The sequence below is a fragment of the Panthera pardus genome, unplaced genomic scaffold (assembly GCF_024362965.1).
Source record: "Panthera pardus isolate Hobbes unplaced genomic scaffold, ASM2436296v1 HiC_scaffold_11, whole genome shotgun sequence".
NCBI classification, from domain to species: domain Eukaryota; kingdom Metazoa; phylum Chordata; class Mammalia; order Carnivora; family Felidae; genus Panthera; species Panthera pardus.
Window position 1 is genome coordinate 34,565,999 of NW_026526666.1, and position 22,327 is coordinate 34,588,325.

The 22,327-nt window shown below is 37.0% G+C and overlaps 1 protein-coding gene and 1 pseudogene across 5 annotated transcripts in view; both read left to right on the top strand.

Moving 5' to 3' along the window:
* COL24A1 (collagen type XXIV alpha 1 chain) overlaps positions 1-22,327 on the top strand; it is a 413,859-nt gene that overhangs the window by 223,268 nt on the left and 168,264 nt on the right. The window lies entirely within an intron of this gene.
* Positions 18,797-18,918, top strand: LOC128775942 (5S ribosomal RNA; annotated as a pseudogene).

A 22,327-nucleotide genomic window follows, 5' to 3' on the forward strand; every position in this document is an offset into this window, starting at 1 on the left:
TAACTATTTTACATTTTTTAAAGGGGGATAACAATACTATCTCCCTCACAGTATTTGATTTTTTATTATTATTTTATTTATTTTGAGAGAGAGAGAGCAAGCATGAGCAGGGGAGGGCCAAAGAGAGAGAGGGAAAGAGAATCCCAAGCATGGAACCCAACACAGGGCTTGAGGCCACACATGGTGAGATCATAACCCGAGCTGAAGTCAGACACTTAACCAACTGAGTCATTCAGGCGCTCCACTATTTTACATTTAATATCTCATTTATTCCTAAGGTTTTAGAACCCAAGATTATCCCTTTTTCTCTGTGGGACAAGCATAAATACACACTAACTGGTTTTCTTTCTTTCTGTGGTCACTATTTTACTATTTTGGCCAGGCACTATGCATATAACATAGAGAAAAATAAGAATTTCAAATTTCAGTTTGAATATTGAAAAGCAAAGATAAACTACCATATAAAAATGTGGTTCTGTTAGTTAAATAATTGTTACATCTGAAGGAGAAGGAATGGATATGATGTCTTAGAAACAGCATGAGTTTTGAAGTAATATAGATTTAAATTCTAAACTGAATTTTGTCTTCCTCATTTGTAAAACTTATAGTGAAAATATCTTTTTACATGTTTATTTAAATGTTTACATTTATATGTGTATATATAAACATTTATATATATTTATACATTTATTATATATATCTTTATTACATGTTTATTGTTGACATGTTTATCTTTTTATATATGTATTTATCTTTACATATTTATCAGAAAATAAGAACTGCTTCAGATACAGCCTGTGCACAGATGATGCTTAAAAAAGTCAGTGGTTGTATCTGTTGCTGCTGCTGCTGCTCTTGCATAAAGAAAAGAATAACAAGAAAATTCTGCTTCTCTTTTTTGTTCAAGTTTCTCATGGAAATAGTATTAACACAGGTACTCTAAGACATTGTGTTGGAAGGTCCCCAAGTCCACTCCCAGATACGATGATTTCTTAGAAGGACTCATCAAACTCAGCATATAATTATACTCTTGACTATGATTTATTACAGTGAAAGGATACAGAGCAAAGTCAGCAAAGGGAAAAAGTGCATGGAGTGAAGTCTAGGAGAATCCAGTGCAGCTTCCCAGAATCTTCTCTCAGTAGACTCACACAGGACTAACTCATGAGTTGTGACAATGTATGTGAAATGTTCTCTACCAAGGAAGCTCATCAAAGACTCAATACCCAAGGTATTGCTCATACAGGTACCCTTGGCCTAGTGCATACCAAAATTCCAGACTCCCAGAAGAAAAGCACGTACTCAACATAAACTAAATTATTTGCACAGTTTAAGCACTCTGAAAAGAAGCATTCTTATTGGTTCCAGAAATGGTGAGAACCATCCCCAAATCCAAGGTCCCAGATGCCACTAAAGGGCCTCTGTAAGGATAGCAATCCGGGTAAGCAGGCCACTGTAAGGATTGTAATCTCAGGCCTGCTATGTCAAGTGTTTTCTGCACAGATGTGCAGATACAGTGTTCACATGAGGCAGTATTGGAGGCATATACCATAATATCTTCCAAGTAACTGGTGATTTATCAACACAAATAAGTCATGAAAAAGCATTACTATTCCTCTAGAGAACATTTTACAGTTGCAGATAGTCTTTCAAACTGTCTATAGGAAGTCTGAAGATGGGTTCATTCACCTCACTATTAAAATTCAGAACCACCTAAAATTGGAACTGCACTCTGCCCTCCCTCTATGCAAGATCTAGCTTAGTATGTAACGGGTTGCCACATAATTAGGCCAACCTGTGTAACATCTGTGCCATGGATAGCAGATCAGTTGGTGATGGTCTTGAGATTCCAGTCATTCATCCGGATGGCCAACAGGCACATGAAAAGATGTTCAACGTCGCTCCTTATCAGGGAAATACAAATCAAAACCACACTCAGATATCACCTCACGCCAGTCAGAGTGGCCAAAATGAACAAATCAGGAGACTATAGATGCTGGAGAGGATGTGGAGAAACGGGAACCCTCTTGCACTGTTGGTGGGAATGCAAATTGGTGCAGCCGCTCTGGAAAGCAGTGTGGAGGTTCCTCAGAAAATTAAAAATAGACCTACCCTATGACCCAGCAATAGCACTGCTAGGAATTTATCCAAGAGATACAGGAGTACTGATGCATAGGGGCACTTGTACCCCAATGTTTATAGCAGCACTCTCAACAATAGCCAAATTATGGAAAGAGCCTAAATGTCCATCAACTGATGAATGGATAAAGAAATTGTGGTGTATATACACAATGGAATACTACGTGGCAATGAGAAAGAATGAAATATGGCCTTTTGTAGCAACGTGGATGGAACTGGAGAGTGTGATGCTAAGTGAAATAAGCCATACAGAGAAAGACAGATACCATATGGTTTCACTCTTATGTGGATCCTGAGAAACTTAACAGAAACCCATGGGGGAGGGGAAGGAAAAAAAAAAAAAAAAAAAAAAGAGGTTAGAGTGGGAGAGAGCCAAAGCATAAGAGACTGTTAAAAACTGAGAACGGGGCGCCTGGGTGGCGCAGTCGGTTAAGAGTCCGACTTCAGCCAGGTCACGATCTCGCGGTCCATGAGTTCGAGCCCCGCGTCAGGCTCTGGGCTGATGGCTCGGAGCCTGGAGCCTGTTTCCGATTCTGTGTCTCCCTCTCTCTCTGCCCCTCCCCCGTTCATGCTCTGTCTCTCTCTGTCCCAAAAATAAAATAAAAAACGTTGAAAAAAAAAAATTTAAAAAAAAAAATAAAAAAATAAAAAAAAAAAAAAAAACTGAGAACAAACTGAGGGTTGATGGGGGGTGGGAGGGAGGGGAGGGTGGGTGATGGGTATTGAGGAGGGCACCTTTTGGGATGAGCACTGGGTGTTGTATGGAAACCAATTTGACAATGAATTTCATATATTAAAAAAAAAGAGAGAGAGATTCCAGTCATTAAAGAATGAGAAAATTGCTTCTCGTTTTTTTTTTTTTTGCCCCCCTATGTATATTGCTGGGCTCCAAAGCAAAAGAAGGATCATACAAAATCATATGCAAGGTTTTTCTTTAGAAACTTCCAATGGGCTTGTATCTTGAATAATAACAAACGGTAAGCCTATTTGGCTAGATGTGGTACCCCAGGTAGCTAAGAGGTAGCTGAGTTGCAGTCTTGTCCTCTTATTGGATAATCTTCTAGAATTTAACTTTCTTTGGTGGAACTGTCCCATCATTGTTCACTTTTTAAGTAAGGAGTCTGAATATTTATATCCATATGAATTAAGGGTTTATATGTTGTCCTTGGCTATGTTGACATATAGTTTGATTGGCATTTGTACATTTTTAAGGACTCCAAAGGAGTGCCAGTGCTCTGGCATAAAAACTTCATGTTACTCAATGAGAAGAATCCATATATATATTTATACAGGCCTACCACATTTCTACATGCCCTGAGTTGAGTAATGGGGAAGATGATATGACCAGCATGGTGGTAGGCAAGGCCACCTTGCTAACATTTTTGGAGAAATTCAGTAGTATGAAGAACCTAAGAACTCACATGGGGATTTTGTGAAATTGCTTTACCTTCTCAAACAGGTATCATTAAGCTTCAGTATTTTCAGCACCGTATTATGCTATGCTATTACGTTTATCATCAGCACAGGAAATGTTCAAGGATCTGTTCTCTGCCTAGAGGGAGTTTTCTACCAGTAATGTACTCGTGAGATTACTGATTTACCCAATATATTCTACAGTGTCACAAAACCAAACCAAGTTTGGTAAAAGTCAATTCTAGAGAATTAGTGAGCATACATCATACACGTTCATATACAAAATGAGCCAAGAATAAGCCAATCACTTAAAATGGTCAAAATGAAGTGGGGTAGATATTCAAAACTAGCAGGAATAACTTAGGCAAGAGGAGATCAAAGTGCAAGAATTGAAGGACAAATGTGACCCAGTATGATATCATTCTGGCAAATGATACCTTCACCTTTCAGGAGAGATTTTCAGGTTTTTCTGCAGTTTCTCTTAAGGATGTTCTCCTACACCTGAGCCCAGAAGTGTCACATGTATCAGTCAAGTGGGCTTGCAAAGAACCATCATCCAAACAGTTGGCATACAAGTTCAAAAATATTTGTCATTGCCAAAAGAGAGAAGGCCATATCTTGATGACATTTTCTTCCTCTCTGTTCTCCACTTTCCTTCCTTATTTTTAATAACTTAAACAGGGAAGTAAAGATCATCACATTTTTATATATAAGTAAACTGTGGGAACTTCCACAGTTTTAACATTTTAATTAAGAATACAGCATCCAAGATTTCTGGGGAAGACAGTGGAGTAGGAGTATCCTAAGTTCATGTTGCCCCATGGGTACAACTACACAACGCCCACATTATATAAATAACCCAGAAAATGACCTGAAGATAGGCAAAGCAGACTCTCCACAGGTCTATATCATGCCACTCCATCTGGCCTGCAAAATTTCTGCTGAAAAATCAGGTGATAGCCTTATAGGATTTCCCATGTATATAACTTTTTTTTTTTTTTTTTGCTGCTCCTAAGATTCTCTTTATCTCTACTTTTGGCCCTTTTAATTATGGTGTCTTGGTGTGGACCTCCTTGGGTTGATTTTGTTGGGGACTCTCTGTACCTTCTGGATCTGTATTGCTGTTTCCTAGATTCAGGAAGTTTTCAGCTATTATTTCTTCAAATAAATTTTCTCCTACCTTTTCTCTCTCTTCTCCTCATGGGATCACTATGATGCAAATGTTATCATGCTTGATGGTATTTCTGAGTTTCCTAAGTCTATTTTCTTTTTTTATTATTATTATTTGTTTCTCCCTCACATTCAGCTTGATTGCTTTCCCTTACACTGTCCCATTCCTCTAGTCTATTATTTATTCCATCTAGTATATTTTTTTTTAATTTTTTTAATGTTCATTTATTTTTGAAGGAGGGAGAGACAGAGTGTGAGTGGGGGAGGGGCAGAGAGAGAGGGAGACACAGAATCTGAAGCAGGCTCCAGGATCTGAGCTGTCAGCACAGAGCCCGCCGCAGGGCTCGAACTCACAAACCACTTGATCATGACCTGAGCCGAAGTCGTAGGCTTAACCGACTGAGCCACCCAGGCACCCCTCCATCTAGTATATTTTTAATTTCAGTTATTGAGTTAATGTCTGGTTGGTTCTTTTTTATATTTTCTATGTCTGTTGAGGATCTCACTGAGGTCCTCTACTCTTTTCTTAAGTCCAATGAATATCTTTATGACCATTACTTTAAATTCTCTATCAGGCCTATTACTTATTTTGTTTAGCTCTCTTGCTGTGATTTTCTCCTGTTCTTTCATTTGGGACATATTCCTCTGTCTTCCCATTTTGTCTAATTTTCTGTGTCTGTTTCTGTGTTAGGAAAGCCAGCTATGTTTCCTGTTCTTGAAAGTAGTGTCCTTATGAGGAAGAGATCCTGTAGTGCCCTGCAGTGCAATGTTCCTTGTTCACCAGAACCTACCTGGCACTTCAGAGGTGTCTCCTATGTATGCCTTACTGTTGTGGCTGAGCTGGATTGTCTTCAACTAATCAAGAGGAAATTTTAAAAAAATATGTGGAGACAAATTAAAATGAGAATGGTCTAACATCTTTGAGATGCATCAGAAGGTGTTCCAAAAGGGAAGTTTATAGCAATAGAGGCCTACATAAATAAGCAAGACAAATCTGAAATGAACAACTAACCTTAAACCTAAAGTAGCTAGAAGAAAAAGAACAAACAAAATCCAAAAACAGTACAAAGAAGGAAATAATAAAGATTAAAGCAGAAATAAATTATATAGAAACTAAAAAAGCAATAGAATAGATCGATGAAAACAGGAGCTTGTTCTTTGAAAAGATCAACAAAATTGATAAACCTTTAGCTAGACTTATTTAAAAAAAAAAAAAAGAAAATTGGAGTCAAATAAACAAAATCAGAAATTAAAGAGAAGAAATAACAACTGACACCACATAAAAGCATTATAACAGAATATTATGAAAATTATAAGCCAACAAAATTGGACAACCTACCAAAACTGAAGCATGAAGAAATAGTAAATTTGGACAGATGGATTACCAGCAATGAAATTGAATCAGTAATCAAAAACTCCAAACAAAAGTCCAGGACCAAATGGCCTGGCAGGCAGATTCTACCAAACATTTAAAGAAGAGTTAATGCCCGTTCTTCTCAAACTTTTCCAAAAAATAGAAACAGAAGGAAAGCTTCCAAATTCATTCTATGAGACCAGCATTACCCTGATACCAAAACCAGATAAAGACACTACAAAAAAAGAAAAAAGAGAGAGAGAGAATCACAAGCCAATATCTCTGATGAACATAGATGCAAAAATCCTCAACAAAATATTAGCAAATCAAATCCAAAAATTACCACATTAAATTAAAAATTACCACAATCATTTAAAAAATTACCACAATTGAGATGTCTAGGTGGCTCAGTTGGTTGAGTGTCTTACTTTTGGTTTTGGCTCAGGGTGTTATCTCACAGTTCATGAATTCAAGCCCTGTGTTGGGTTCTGTGCTGACAGTGAGAAGCCTGCTTGGGATTCTGTCTCTCCCTCTCTCTGCCCCTCTCTCTCTCTCTCTCTCTCTCAAAATAAGTAAATGAACTTAAGAAAAAATCACCACAATCAAGTGGGATTTATTCCCGAGATGCAAGGTGGTTCAATATCTGCATATTAATTATTGCGATATATCATCTCAAGAGAAAGGATAGAAACCATATGATTATTTCAATAGATGCAGAAAAAAACATTTCACAAAGTACAACATCGATTCATGAAAAAAAAAAAACCTCAATGAAGTAGGTTTAAAAGGAACATACCTCAACATAATAAAGGCCATATATGAAAAACCCACAGCAAACCTCATACTCAGTGAGGAAAAACTGAGAACTTTTTTCTAAGGTCAGGAACAAGACAAGGATGTCCACTTTCACCACTTTTATTTGACATAGTTTTGGAAGTCCTAGCCACAGCAATCAGATAACAAAGAAATAAAAGGTATCCAAATCACTAAGGAAGAAGTCAAACTTTCACTATCTACAGATGATATAATGCTACATAGAGAAAACTCTAAAGACTCCACCAAAAACTACTAAAACTGACAAAGGAATTCAGTAAAGTTGCAGGACACAAACTTAATGTATAGAAATCTGTTGCACTTCTATGCACTAGTAATGATATAGAAGAAAGAGAAATTAAGAAAACAATCTCATTTATAATTGCACCAAAAATAATAAAATCCCTAGGAATACAGGAGTTTTTTTTTTAATTTTTTTTTTTTTACATTTATTCATTTTTGAAAGACAGAGAGAGACATAGCACAAGCGAGGGAGGGGCAGAGAGAGAGGAAGACACAGGATGAGAAGCAGGCTCCAGGCTCTGAGCTGTCAGCACAGAGCCCGACACGGGGCTTGAACTCACGAGCTGTGACATCATGACCTGAGCCGAAGTCGGACGCCTAACCGACTGAGCCACCCAGGCGCCCCCAGAAGTTTTTATCCAATGAGTTGGAAGACTTGTACTGTCAAAATTATAAAACATTGATAAAAGTAATTGAAGGCAACACAAACAAGTGGAAAAATATTCCATGTTTATGGATTGGAAGGACAAATATTAAAATGTATGTATTACCCAAAGCAGCCTACAGATTTAATGCAATCCCTATCCAAATACCAACAGCATTTTTTCACAGAACTAGAATGAATAAGACTAAAATTTGTATAGAAGTACAAAAGACCTCAAATAGCCAAAGCAACCCTGAAAAGAAGAACAAAACTGGAGGTGTCACAATCCTAGACTTCTAGTATGCTACAAAGCTGTAGTAATCAAAGCAGTATGGTACTGGCACAAAAACAGACATATAGGTTAATGGAACAGAATTGAGTCCAGAAATAAACCCACCATTTTATGGTCAATTAAAAATTGGACAGCTACTTGCAGAAAATGAAACTGGACAACTTTTCTTGCACTATATATAAAAATAAATTTAAAATGGATTGATGACCTAAATGTGAGACCTGACCTGAAACCATAAAAATCCTGGAAGAAAGCATAGGCAGTAACTTCTCTGAAATTGGCCATAGCAATATCTTTCTAGATATGTCTCCTGAAGCAAGGGAAACAAAAGCAAAAATAAACTATTGACAGTACATCAAAATAAAAACCTTCTGCACGGCAAAAGAAATAATCAGCAAAATTAAAAGACAACCTACAGAATGGGAGAATATATTTGCAAATGACATATCTGGTAAAGTGTTAGTACAGAAAATAAAGAACTTATATAACCCAACACCAAAAAAACAAATAATCCAATTTAAAAATGGGCAGAAGACCTGAACAGATATTTCTCCAAAGAAAATACACATATGGTGGACAGACACATGAAAAAACGCTCAACATCATTCATAATCAAGGAAATTCAAATTAAAACCACAATAATATATCACCTCACACCTGTCAGAATAACTAAAGTTAAAAACACAAGAAAAAACAAGTGTTGGTGAGGATGTGGAGAAAAAGGAACCCTATTTCACTGTTGGTAGTAATGCAATCTGATGCAGCCACTGGAGGTTCCTAAAAAAGTTAAAAATAGCATTACCATATGATCCAGTTATCACATGACTGGTTATTTATCTAAAGAATACTGGGGCGCCTGGGTGGCTCAGTCGGTTAAGCATCCGACTTCGGCTCAGGTCATGATCTCACGGTCCGTGAGTTCGAGCCCCGCATCGGGCTCTGGGCTGACGGCTCAGAGCCTGGAGCCTGCTTCCGATTCTGTGTCTCCTTCTCTCTCTGCCCCTCCCCCCTTCATGCTCTGTCTCTCTCTGTCTCAAAAATAAATAAACGTTAAAAAAAAAGAATACAAAAACACTAAATTGAAAGGATATATACACTTTATGTTTATTACAGCATTATTTATAATAACCAAATTATGGAAGCCTCCCACATGTCTATCAATAGACAAATGGATAAAGAAGAGGTGGTATATATATATATGTGTGTGTAGACATACAATGAAACATTATTCAGCCATAAAAAAGAATGAAATCTTGCCATTTGCAACATCGATGTTAAGTGAAATAGATCAGAGAATGATAAATACCATATGATTTCACTCATATGTGGAATATAAGAAACACACAAAGAACAAAAAGGGAGAAACTAGAAAACAGACTTTTAACTATAGAGGGCAAATTGATGTTTACCAGAGGGGAGATGGGTGGGCAGATGGGTGAAATAGGTGAAGAGAATCAAGAGTATACTTGTCATGATGAGCGCTGAGTGATGTATAGAATTATTGAATCACCATATTGTACACATGAAACTAATATAACACGATATGTTAGCTTTAATTGAATTTTAAAAAGTAATCAAATATCCAGTTTATGCCATTCATTCATTCTATAAATATTTACTGAGCAACTGCACTGTGCCAAGTAAGGTGCTAGGCAATGAGATTAGCTGAAATGCTCCTCAAGACGAACAGAACATAGTCTACTCTCAAAGAGCTTATACAAATTTATCCATTTTTTAAAGTAATAATGAGTTTAAAGAAAACAATGAAGATCTACGAGAGTTCATAAAATCTGCCTTCTGTAGAATGTTGTCAGTAAATAGTTTCTTTAGTGATGCTGAAAAATCCAGAATGCCAGATACACCTTTCTCCCTATGAAATAAAAGTACTCCAATTAAAAAAAAAAAAAAAAAAAAAAAGATCTCGGGGCACCTGGGTGACTCAGTCGGTTGAGTCCGATTTCGATTCAGGTCATGGTCTCACAAAGTTCAAGAGTTTGAGCCCTGAATCAGGCTCTGTGCTGACAGCTCAGAGCCTGGAGCCTGCTTTGGATTCTGTGTCTCCCTCTCTCTCTGCCCCTCCCTTGCTCGCTCTCTCTCTCTCTCTCTCTCTCTCACACACACACACACACACACACACACACAAATAAATAAATATTTAAAAAAATAGATCTCTTTATCACCTGCTCAAAAGATTTCAAATATCTTTAAGTGCCCGGGTGCTTTTCATCTTCCTTATAGAATCTTATTGATGGAAGCTTTGAGAGAGATTATGGAATTTTAGTACTGGGATGTATGAGAGGGATTATCTAGTCTATCCTCTGTTTTTTAGAATTGGGAAGATGAGACCCAAACTGGTCCATGACCTGCTTCATGAATGAATATCTAAACTAGAACTTAAATCTTTAGTAATCTATAAATACCATGCTGTTATTTTCCTCAGTTTTAGGTACAGAGATTTTGGTGCAAGAAGGGTTTGATGGGAGGCATCAGACAACAGATTTTCTAACTTTAATTTTGTTTTCATATAGAATCCATGCAAAAAACAAAAACAAAAAACTCAAGACATGAGATCTGCATGAAAGAATGCAGAACTAATTCAATGCTTTATATGTAGGGAAAAATGTGCTGTGATTATAAGCATATACTCTTTTCTGTGAATGATCTTGCTAGTTTATTAGAGTTTTAGGGAGAGCTTACAGTTCAAATGTTTTGCAGCACAAGTGTCATAGCAGGAGAATTTCTCTCATTTCTCATCCAACTTATATCTTTAATTAATAATTTAAGAAGTTCAGCCAAGATTAGGTGTTAGCCCTATGTTGATACTTACTTTATCACCTTTGATTTATTGTCATGAGACTCATTCGAAAGAGTGGGATAATGTAAACAACAGATGCCAGGCAGTTTAGTGCAGAGAGGACAGTATCACTTGCCTTTCTATTCTCAAGCTTCTCATAACATAAGTGTGAGTAAAAGCATCTGTTGAGGAGACATTCCAGGCATGTTCTTTTAATTATTGCCAGACGATCCTGAGGCAGAACTTCATTCTGACCTTTTATTTCATGACTCCATGTATGATCCAAGGAAGTAAGAATCAGGTAGTTGTTAGGGAAATGTCAGAGACTGAAATCCCTGTTTGAATACTGAGAAGACCATTGGGTTATATATTTTAGAAAACCTGTATATCCAAATGCCAAGAGTCTGAAATGGAGGAACTGATGTCACAATAAACTATTGTCCAATCAGGAGCCTCTAAAATAATGAAATGTTTGTCTATATTCTAAATTTAACTGACTATATAAAATATTCCACATTATTTATTAATGTCTGGCATGTATTATATTCTCAAATAATGTTTGTTGACTATATGAATGAATGAATTTATTTTAGGGCATGTCTATACTTTTTAAAGTGTTAATGAATACAGGCTTTCTGTATAATTGGCTTTTCTTTAGTAAGTCACCAGTGTTTATAGATAGTTTATCTTCACTTTTCAGAAAATTTAAATTAATAAAGCTAATTATGCAGTCTTAGCTTCAAAGACAATAGATAACACAGATGAGTAATCATTTTTTTTTATTTACTTGTACATCATTCCAAAAAAAATTGAGAGCTATCTATCTCCTGTATTCAGTAACAGGTATGATTTAGCATAAGTGCTGTGCTATATGGTTTATTCATTTGGTTTATTTGAATTCTTGGGCACTAGATATTGATGTAGTGATTATGTCTGCATGTGTACCATATATATATATATATATATATATATATATATATATGGTATAAGTGTACCTTACTTAAAAAAAATATGCTTAAAGAAGCTTAAAGAATGTTTTGTAAAGCGAGTCAAATACTCTGGAAAACAAATTATAATAAGCTATAAATTTTTTGCTGGCAAAGTGTCCTCAGTTTTTGGTGAGCTTGAAAACTTTCATCCCCTATCTATCAAGACAAGATTTATCACTCAGCACAAAGGGAAAGGGATGAACATCTCACTCCAGTTACTGTCTCAGAGTGTCTCCCTCAGTTGCATATGGGATACATTCCAAATACTGTTTTCTTATTCTTTGGACTTGCAAGCCAATCCCCAGAAACCATATATATGTAAAGAACAATTTCCTCCCTTTTATTTAAACAACATTAAGCATTCAGTTTATCGTAAGGATGATAACAGTCATTACCCTAGCATTAAAAGTAGGCTTAACATCACTCATCACTCATCATCAGGGAAATACAAATCAAAACCATGATGAAATATCACCTCACACCTGTCAGAATGGCTAAAATTAACAGCACAAGAAACAACAGGTGTTGGCAAGAATGTAGAGAAAGGGGAAGCCCTGTTGCACAGTTGTGGAATGCAAACCGGTACAGCCACTCTAGAGAACAGTATGGAGTTTCCTCAAAAAACTTAAAATAAAAGTACCTAATGACTCAGCAGTTGCACTATTAGGTATTACCCAAAGAATACAAAAATAGAGATTTGAAGGGGTACATGCACCTCGATGTTTATAGCAGCATTATCAACAATAGCCAAACTATGGTGAGAACCCAAATGTCCATTGACCGATGAATGGGTAAAGAAGATGTGGCATATATGTACAATGGAATATTACTTGACCATCAAAAAAGAATGAAATCTTGCCATTTGCAATGATGTGAATGGAGCTAAAGTGTATTATGCTAAGGGAAATAAGTCAGTCAGAAAAAGACAGACATCATAAAATTTCACTCATGTGGGAGGGAAATGAGTGGAAGGAAGATGGGCTAGATGGGTGATGGTTATTAAGGAGGATGCTTGTTGTGATGAGCACTGGGTATTGTATGTAAGTGACGAATCATTGAATTCTACTCTTGAAACCAGAATTGCACTGTATGTTAACTAACTAAAACTTAAAGTTAAAAAAATTATGAAACAATAAAAGTAGGCTTAAGGTGTGTACCTTATAGCTACACTACTAACACATATCTTGTCAAAGGAAAGATTTAAAAAGGAAATCTGCCTTTACTGATTCAGACATACTCTTAGTTATTTCTAATCTTTTCATGAATAAAGGTCAGTATTATAGACCAACAATAGTCATGTATTTAGCATACTTTCAGTGCCTATGTGTGGACTCACTGATACTTTGCAGTAATTCCATGGCCCTCAGTGGATTGAGACTTATATTTAGGGAAACCTGTGAGCACAAGTTGGATATTCCACAAGCAGACTGCTGCAATGACATTTTGCTGCAGGGTATTTATTAGTAACACTTGAGGAAAGAGGAAGAGGATGTAAGACTGAATAGATGGAGAAGTCAAATTGATGGGATCCTACTTAAATTTCAGCCATCCCTACAGAAAACTCTGGATCTTTCATAACCTATCATGTTGGGCTGAATGGCTGGGCTTTTGTACTCTAACTCAAGTACTCTAACTCATAGTATAAGGGCCACCATGGGACGGGTGTGTGGTCAAGAAGGCCCTCTGAAGCTGATGACAGCTTGAGCAGTACCTTCTTCCTTGATGGAGTATCTGGGTGGCCCATATTGATGTTCACCACAGTGCATTCCTTGTGTTACTTGGATTGATTTCATATCCTTTCAGGTAGATGCTCCTCTAGGATTCTGCTGGGTTATCCTCCTGAAGGAAAACTTAGAAAAGGAGTGAGAGGTACAAATTATAGCCCCTACTGCATCTAGTATTAGGACCACAAATGATATCAATCTTCCCCCTCTTTCTGATGATCAGGGTAAATTAACGATACCACAATGGTGACTTTTCCTTGCTTTCTGGTGCTCAGATACAGAGAACTTGAAGTGCTCAAGGGGCAGACAAACCTTGCAGTTCAATGGAGCTTTTACTGTATCATCTGATAAAAATATGTCCTCTTTGGGCACTAGGACCTCTATTCCAGCAGAGCTTACATTTTGTGGGATGGAAAGTACAGGCAGAGATGTTGGGGGTGGTAGTAAGTAGGATTAATTCTGCTTTCACCCCTTGGTCCCAAGACAAATGAATATTTCCTGTTTGAGACCCAGTACCACATAACTGTCTTTGATTCAGTGTATATACTTTTTCATCCTTTGAGTGATGCTTTATCATTAAAAGGTGTCACCTCCTAGTTGGCACTTTAACTGCTCCTTTAGCAGGCTATTCCAATGCTCTGTCAGATTGGAAGCTTCTTGTAGTCATGTGATATAACTATTAAATCCCATGAACATAGGCCCACTGTCAGAACTTTTTTGCTATAAAGTGGGTGTCGTGCTCTGACACAATTTTGGCGGGGGTCTTGTAAGACAGATATTTTGTAAGATATCAGATACCGCTGCTACTTGAGGCCTGAGGGTAGGAAAGCAACCTACTCCCAGAGTATGTCATTTCTGTTAGAATAAATCGTTGACCTTTCCCAAGTGAACTTGCCCCCAAAGTAGCTGATTGTTCTCCTCAAAGAATGGCATCATTTCATAGACACAGTGTTGTTCTTTGTTGTTTGCAGTGCGACTATTCAGTGGCAGCAGTAATTAATTTAGCCTTGTTAAATGGGAACCCATGATGTCAGGCTCATGCATACACTTTCCATCTCTCCCACCATGCCCATTTCATTCATATGCCCATTATCCAGCACTGTGATGACTAATGACCAAGACTTGCTGATGTCAACTTTCCAAATCATTCTGTATCCTTCCAGTAATTCTTCCATGTTTGACCTTCTCTAGTAAGCATTAACATTTGATACAAATGTTTTGTCTAATGTGCCCATCTAAACACCTCATTCTCAAATCTTATTCCCAGTGTTAGTCTCCTTCCTTTCAAGTGCCTAACCCACCAGCTGGGTCACTCACAAATACCCACAAGTCTGTATATATTCTAACCTGAAGCCACTTCTCCTTCCCACAAGGTGGATGGTCTGGGGCACTCCCAGAAATTCTGCTCATTACAAATATTCCACTGTCATTGCCTTTTAAGACACTTTCAACTGAAGCTATAGTGCATCTTCTATCTGTTTTTGGTTCTCAACTACATAGTATCTTAGTTCAGACTGCTATAAGGAAATACCACAGTCTGGGTGGCTTAAACAACAAACGTGTTTCTCACACTTCTGGAGGTTGGGAAGTCCAACATCAAGGCACTGACCAGATCCAGTGATTGGTAAAGGCCCTCTTCCTGGTTTGCAGATGGCTGTCTTTTCAGTATGTCCACACATGGTATAGAGAAAAAGGGCTAGTTCTCTTCTTCTTATAAGGACTTTCATCCCATCCCAGGAGCTCCACTATCATCACCTAATTACCTCCCAAGAGCCCTACCTCCAAATACCATCCCAATGGAGCTTTAACATATGAATTTTGAGGGGACACAAGCATTCATTCCATAGCATTAAGATTACCCATCCATAAACCAAGTTTGGACTTTTTCCTTCTCAAGCAGCTGGACATAAGGGTTCTCCTAGATAGCCAAAGGTGTCTGCTGAAAAGGAGTTTGGGGATCTAGACCACTTCTTCATTCAGTTCATCTGTACCTCTGTTGTGCTCATGTTCCATCCCACAATGCACTGGAACCATTTATCTTCTGTCTGATACGACAGCTTAAGACAGATCCAGATGCATGGTCATTTGGTCCCATGGTTAGGTGCTCAGTCTCTACCCCAGCCTAGTAGCACGCTAGAATTTGATTTTCAAAACACAAATAATTCTCTGTTGCAAATGGCATGGGCTTGCCTCAAAACCCAAGGAGCCTGTTATGTCCTTCCTATCACAGCTTGCTGTGAGCTCTACATGGCTTCCTTTCCCACCTCTAATGTTTCTAAAACCATAGGGTCTGCCCAGTCATATGGCCCAAGTGGCAAAGCTGCTTACCTCAAAGCTTAGACCCACTACAGGACTTTTCACAATCTCTTGAGGTACGTGCAAGGGTATTAAATCCTATATCGTTGAAGAGTGCTCTCAAACTAATAAACTCTTTCATACCTATTTTTTGTTATATTTATGCTTTTTTATATTATGTCATGGCTCCCTTGATTAAGTACCTCTAAAATTGGGTTCCCACATACTCTCCCAGCTCCTACCAGTATACATTGGCTGGATCTTTCATTTTTTTGCGTATGGTCTGTTCCTCCTATATCAGACATGGCAAGCTCCAGATGGATTACACTGTGACTTACCCCTAGTTATTGGCATAATGGCCAAAAGAGGATGTATAGACAAAGCCTAATTGGGGTACACATTTTCTATAGGAGAGACTACTAGCATTAAGAAGTAGGCCACTTCTGTAAGCTCATAGAGTTCGAAGGAGTCTGGTGATTCAAAATCTTCAGGGACCTCTATACAGGTGTCCCTATGACAAGTGTCAGGATCCCATTTTTTTTCCCCAGCCAAGGCCCTGACCTAATAGGTTTGTCTTGGTTAGAGATTTTACTTTCCCTAGAGTTTGATCATTCTGTTAAATCCTAGGCTTTTACTCAGTTTCTCTGTCCTTCCACTGGAGGAAATAAGAGTCCAAACAACCCTTTAGGGAGCTCTGGGGCATATATGGCCCATCAGAGTAATCCCATATTAGGCAAAAATGGACATGCCTTCATACTCTCACTTTAGTCTTTGGATGTAGGCCTCTCTGCTGAAGCCTAGACTTTGAAGAAGTTGATTACAGCAGCAAGATCTTCTTAAAGGGCTGTGTGGGCAGCTCATCTCTATTTCCATCACTACTGCTCTATCTAATTTGTTTAGTCATTCACTCAATACATATTTATTAATTATCTTCTATATTCCAAGGAGTGTGCTAGGTATAAGGGACACAGTATTAGATAAGGCATTATCCTTGCCTTGTAGAGCAATGCAGACTAATGAACGTATAGAGCACACAGACAAATGAACTTGAGGTTACAGACAGCTTCCTGAATGGTAAAGGATGAGGCAAATGAGCTAAAGTAGCTTATTCCAAGTCACAGTGTCAAATAACTATCTCCTTAGCTTATAGATTTCATTTGAAAATAGGGGTGAAGTGATCCAAAGGTTAGTTTTTTAGGAACAGTGACGTGTTTCCAAACAAACAGAAAAGGTTCATTCATGTTTATCAGGTCATAAAATTACTCCTAAATGAAACGTCCTGAAGAAACATTATAGAGAAAAAAAATAGACAATATCCTCCTTTTGACCATATACTTTCCATGTATAGTCAACTCCATAAGTTTTCTTTTTTTCATCCTGTTTTCTAAATGTTATTGTTCTTGGCCTTTCCTTTTCTCAGTCCACGTACTCACTTTGGTGACTTATCTACTCTCCAGGTCTTTACTGTCTATTTGCTGATTATTCACAAATAATAATAATAATAATAATAATAATAATAATAGTAAATAAAATAAATAAAAATAATAATTATCCTTAGCTCTAGACTTGCATACTTCATTGTGCAGTGAATATTCCTATCAGAATGTCCAGTATATATCTCCTATTCATCGTATCTGAAAAGGAATTCCTCTTTCTTATCCAGATAGATTATACACACTTTATTTCCACTTTTCTATAAATTCCCCATATCTGTCCAGGCTGACAACAGTCTGTATTTTCATTGTTTTGGACAAATATGTGAAGGTATGAGAATTTAAAATGGAGAAATAAATATTAGATATAGAAGTACATTTTCCCACGTAGTGCTTAAAGTTGTCATTTTCATATCTGACCAGTTTCTCCTACCCTGGAAATTTTGTACTAGAGTGCATCATGTAAGATTACCAATTTTTAAGGTAAAAATAAAATATCAGCAATTTCATATAGTACAACTGAGTACTACTTTTTTGTGGTACGATGACTTCTAAAATTTTTATTTTTAAACAGAGAGTACACACCAATGCAAACATTGAAGCTAATATGTTTCTAAAATGAAACAGAGCTATATCATAGAGAATTTGTCTTATATATAACATTTTCAAGTGAATTTAAAGAGCTTTGGGGCTGAGATTTTTTTTTTATCTTGCAAATGCAATCCTTTCCACATTGAAAATTTGAAACAATGTAGACAAGTCCTAAACTACTGTTAAGGCGCAATTATTAAGTCTAAGAACTTCGTACAAAATTTTTTTTAACATTTTAGTTTCACCTAGGAAATACTCTAATTTTATATGTCTTTAGTGAACAAGTAGGATGTGGTTACTTTAAAAAATGACACTAGTGTATTTTAGAGTTTCTACTGACTTTTGGAAAAAAATAATAACTTCTTTTCAGTTCGAACAAGTGATTTATTGCACACGAGGCTTTTTGGCCTTTTGAATTTCCGCTTTAGCTAACAAAATCTTTAAATAGACTATTATGTATCCTATTTTATAAGAAGTGAAGTGTTTTCAGTTTGTATAGAGCTGTCCAGCTCTTGACACGCAGCATGTTTTGGTTCTAGGCTTTGTTATTTTCTTTAATGTGTGTAAGATGTGGAATCAGTGTTTTGAAACTTTTTAATGAAAATTCTTGGCCAAAAAGGTATAAATTGCTGATAATTCTTATAAATGAAGGCTATGGCTTCAGTTACTTGTTTGTAGTTCCCTTAAATATCCAAGAGAAATGATTTGGGCTCTGTGGGCTCTACAGTATCTGTCACAACTACTCTGCCTTCGCAGAGCAAATGTGGCCATAGAACATAGGTTAATAATGGACATTGCTGTGTTTCAGTAAAACTTATTTACAAAAAGAGGTAGCCAGTCTTTGGAGTCACTTTGCTGACTACTACTTTATCTTAAATTCTATATACTTTATCTTCTTGTAATATTTTTACTATATACTTTGTATTTTAGTTATTAGCCCTTTCTAAATTGACTAGTATAGTGTCTTATACTTGGTAGATAATAAATAACTAATGAAATAAGAATGAAATTTTATACATTTCATCTTTGGGAAAATGTACATCATTCCGACAACACTAATTTAGAATTTTTTTTCTCCAGAAGTGTATAGCTTGAAAATAGATATAAGAAACTAAAGAGGGTGTCTACGGCCATACCACCCTGAACGCGCCCGATCTCGTCTGATCTCGGAAGCTAAGCAGGGTCGGGCCTGGTTAGTACTTGGATGAGAGAAACTAAAGAGGGAATCCTGGGTGGCTTAGTCAGTTAAGCATCCTATTCGTGATTTCGGCTCAGGCCGTGATCTCAGTGTTGTGAGATAGAGCCCCAAGTCAGGCTCCGTGTGGAGCATGGAGCCTGCTTAAGATTCTCTGTCTTTGTGTGGAGGTTCCTCAAAAAATTCAAAATAGCACTACCCTGTGACCCAGCAACAGCACTACTAGGAGTTTACCCAAGCAATACAGGAGTGCTGGTGCATAGGGAACGTGTACCCCAATGTTTATAGCAGTGCTTTCAACAATAGCCAAATTATGGAAAGAGCCTAAGCATCCATCAGCTGACGAATGGATAGAGAAGATGTGGTTTATATATAAGGGAATTTGCCAGTGAGAAAGAATGAAATCATGCCATTCGCAGCAATGTGGATAGAACTGGAGGGTATTATGCTAAGTGAAATAAGTCTGTCAGAGAAAGATGTCATATGTTTTCACTCATATTCAGATCTTGAGAAATTTAACAGAAGGCCATGGGGGAAGGGAAGGGGAAAAGAAGAGTTACAAACAGAGAGGGAGGGAGGCAAACCATAAGAGACTCTTAAATACAGAGAACAAACTGAGGGATGATGGGGGGTGGGAGAAAGGGAAAAATGGGTGATGGACATTGAGGAGGACACTGTTGGGATGAACACTGGGTGTTGTATGTAAGCCAATTTGACAATAAATTATATTAAAAAAATTCTCTCTCTCTTTCTCCCTCTGCCACTACCCTACTCATTCTCTCTCTCTGTCTCTCTCTCATACTCTCAAAATAAATAAACATTTATTTTAAAAAAAACTAAAGAAAACTAGTGGGAAGAATCAGAGTTTTTTTTTTTAATTTTTTAAAAGTTTATTTATTTATTTTGAAAGAGAGTGAGAGAGAAAGGTAACTGGGGAGGGGCAGAGAGAAAGGGAGAGAGAATCCCAAGCAGGCTCCACACTGTCAGCACAGAGCCTGACACAGCGCAGAGCCACGAAATGCGAGATCATGACCTGAGTTGAGATCAAGAGTTGGATGCTTAACTGAGTGAGCCACCCAGGCACATCAAGACTCAAAGTCTTAATAAATTATTTATGTTCTCCTAATGTACGTTTCATTAAAGATTCCCTGTGGACAGGGATGTAAGTCTTTGAACTGCCTATTTTCCAATGAGAACCTAACTCTTCCAAGTATGCCCTTTTGATGGACTGCAACTTCTAATACTTAAATCAGGAATTACAAACTCAAATGCCCTACTGGGAGCAGGCAGGTAGTATAAGTAAGTAAAATGGGTCAGGTATAAGAGATAAGAGCAATTGGTATGGACTGTGGTGAACTAAAGAGAGCATCTAAGTAGCAACTGCTACTTAGATCTGTCTAGTATTTGCCTTTGAGAATGCTTGCCTACAAGCAAGCTAGGTCATCTGAAACTAGGAATCTTATAAATCTTTATATATAAAATCTTTTTTATAAAAAATCTCTGGATTTTTAAATCTTAGCACCTAATTCAGTTTCTGTTAATTAATAAGTAAGTGCTGTGAGCTAACCAGAATAGTTCTGTAGGTGATATCTTTCTGGTATACATAGTCAATATTGGGATATGTCAAATGGGCCTACTCCATTCACTCACCTGGGTTATATATATATGTGTGTTAGGAAAAGGTTTTTTTTTTTCCCAGAATCAATACTAGTCTGTGTTCAGGTTCTGCTAGTTTGTTTACTCTCTCACTAATAGTTATATTTCACTGTTGTGCTCAGATGTGATTAACTGCCCATTGATCTCTGATTATCTCAGAGTGAAAGTGTCAATGCTCTTAAAATTAATAACCATAGAAATAAATTATTAGATCACTTCCAACTGGATATAACCGCTAATATTAGTGTAGTGTTTAAGAATGTAGATCTGTACTGTCCAATAGGTATATGCCAGTCACAAATGTCACTTAACATTTTTCAGTAGCCATATTTAAAAAGATAAAAAGAAGCAGATGAAATTGATTTTAGTAATATTTTATTTAAGCCGGTATCTCTGAAGCATTATCATTTCAATATGTAACCAACTTAAACAATGATTTGAATTTTTCTTTCTTTTTGTAGTAAATCTTCAAAATCTGATATGTTTACATTTACAGCACATGTCAGTTTTGACCAGCTACATTTCAAGTGCTCAATAACCATTTAAACTCATCTTTACTATTTAAACTCATTGACCTCAGCAAGCTATTTAACTCATTGTCTTTTCTGTAGGGGCATCAGGATAATACTATCAAATATGATTGTTGTGAGGATTAAATCAGGCACATAAAAAGTGCTTAACATATGTTAGTATATCCTTGATCACCAGATACATTGACAGGTAGGTAGGTAGGTAGGTAGGTCGGTATACACAGGTAAGTGGATAGGTATGTAGGTAGAGAGAGAGAAGAGATTGATATGGATAATGATACAAATATATGTGGATAAAATTATGCCTCATGTATTAACTTCAGTTAGCTTCAACACATCAAATTGTTTTTTCATGATTTAGGTGCCTTCTATATACTAATGCATATTATTGTACAATAATCTATTTAAGCAGGGTCTTTGCTTGGTAGCTATTGAAAAAGAAAATGCTTCATACATCTTTAAATAATAGTAGAAAATAACTTCATAACTGAAAACAGGAGAAGGATTATGCTGTTGTTGTAAAACTTGTCCTGTTATTCTTTGTGTTTTCTATCCTGCTTGAAGTAGAATCCATAAAGACAAGGTGGATGAACACGGAGCCTTGTTCACTCTGAAACAGTATTATGATTGCTTTCTTTCATCTCTTTCAGCACACTAATTCATTCTTCACTCAAGCGGTTTACTCTGTCTTCTCTTGCCTACTGACCTCTTCTTATTCTTCAGCTTTCAGATTAGATGTCAAACTTGAGGTTTACCCTGACCATCTTTCCATAGGTCTTCTCTTTCACTCTCTGCCTGGGCATCATAGTTGTTTCCTTTATGAGCCAATATGATGATTTGTAATTATTCATTTTTTAATTTAATTGTTTTTGTCTCTGTATAAGACTCTTTTGCCTTATGAGGGCAGGGCCTAGGTCTGCTAATGAAATTTCAGCAAAGCAATGTAGTACCTGGCACAGAGCAGGCACAAAATATTTCTTGAGTGACAGTGAATTAATGAATGGGCATGTCGTGGTATTAGAAGCTTTCAAAGAAGTCACAGAAAGGATTTCTTCAGCTGATATACTCATATCAAGAAGCTATGGAAAAACCGCAACTTTTTATAACATCCACTGGATTATAAACTCCACAAGGGCAGGAACTGTGTTTGGATTTGAAACAGTGCCTCCCAGCACAGGCCTGCCACCCCTTAGACATTCATATATATTTGTTGATTGAGTGAATAGATTAATTTTGGATGTGAAGTCATAGGTTGGACATCTATACTAGGAA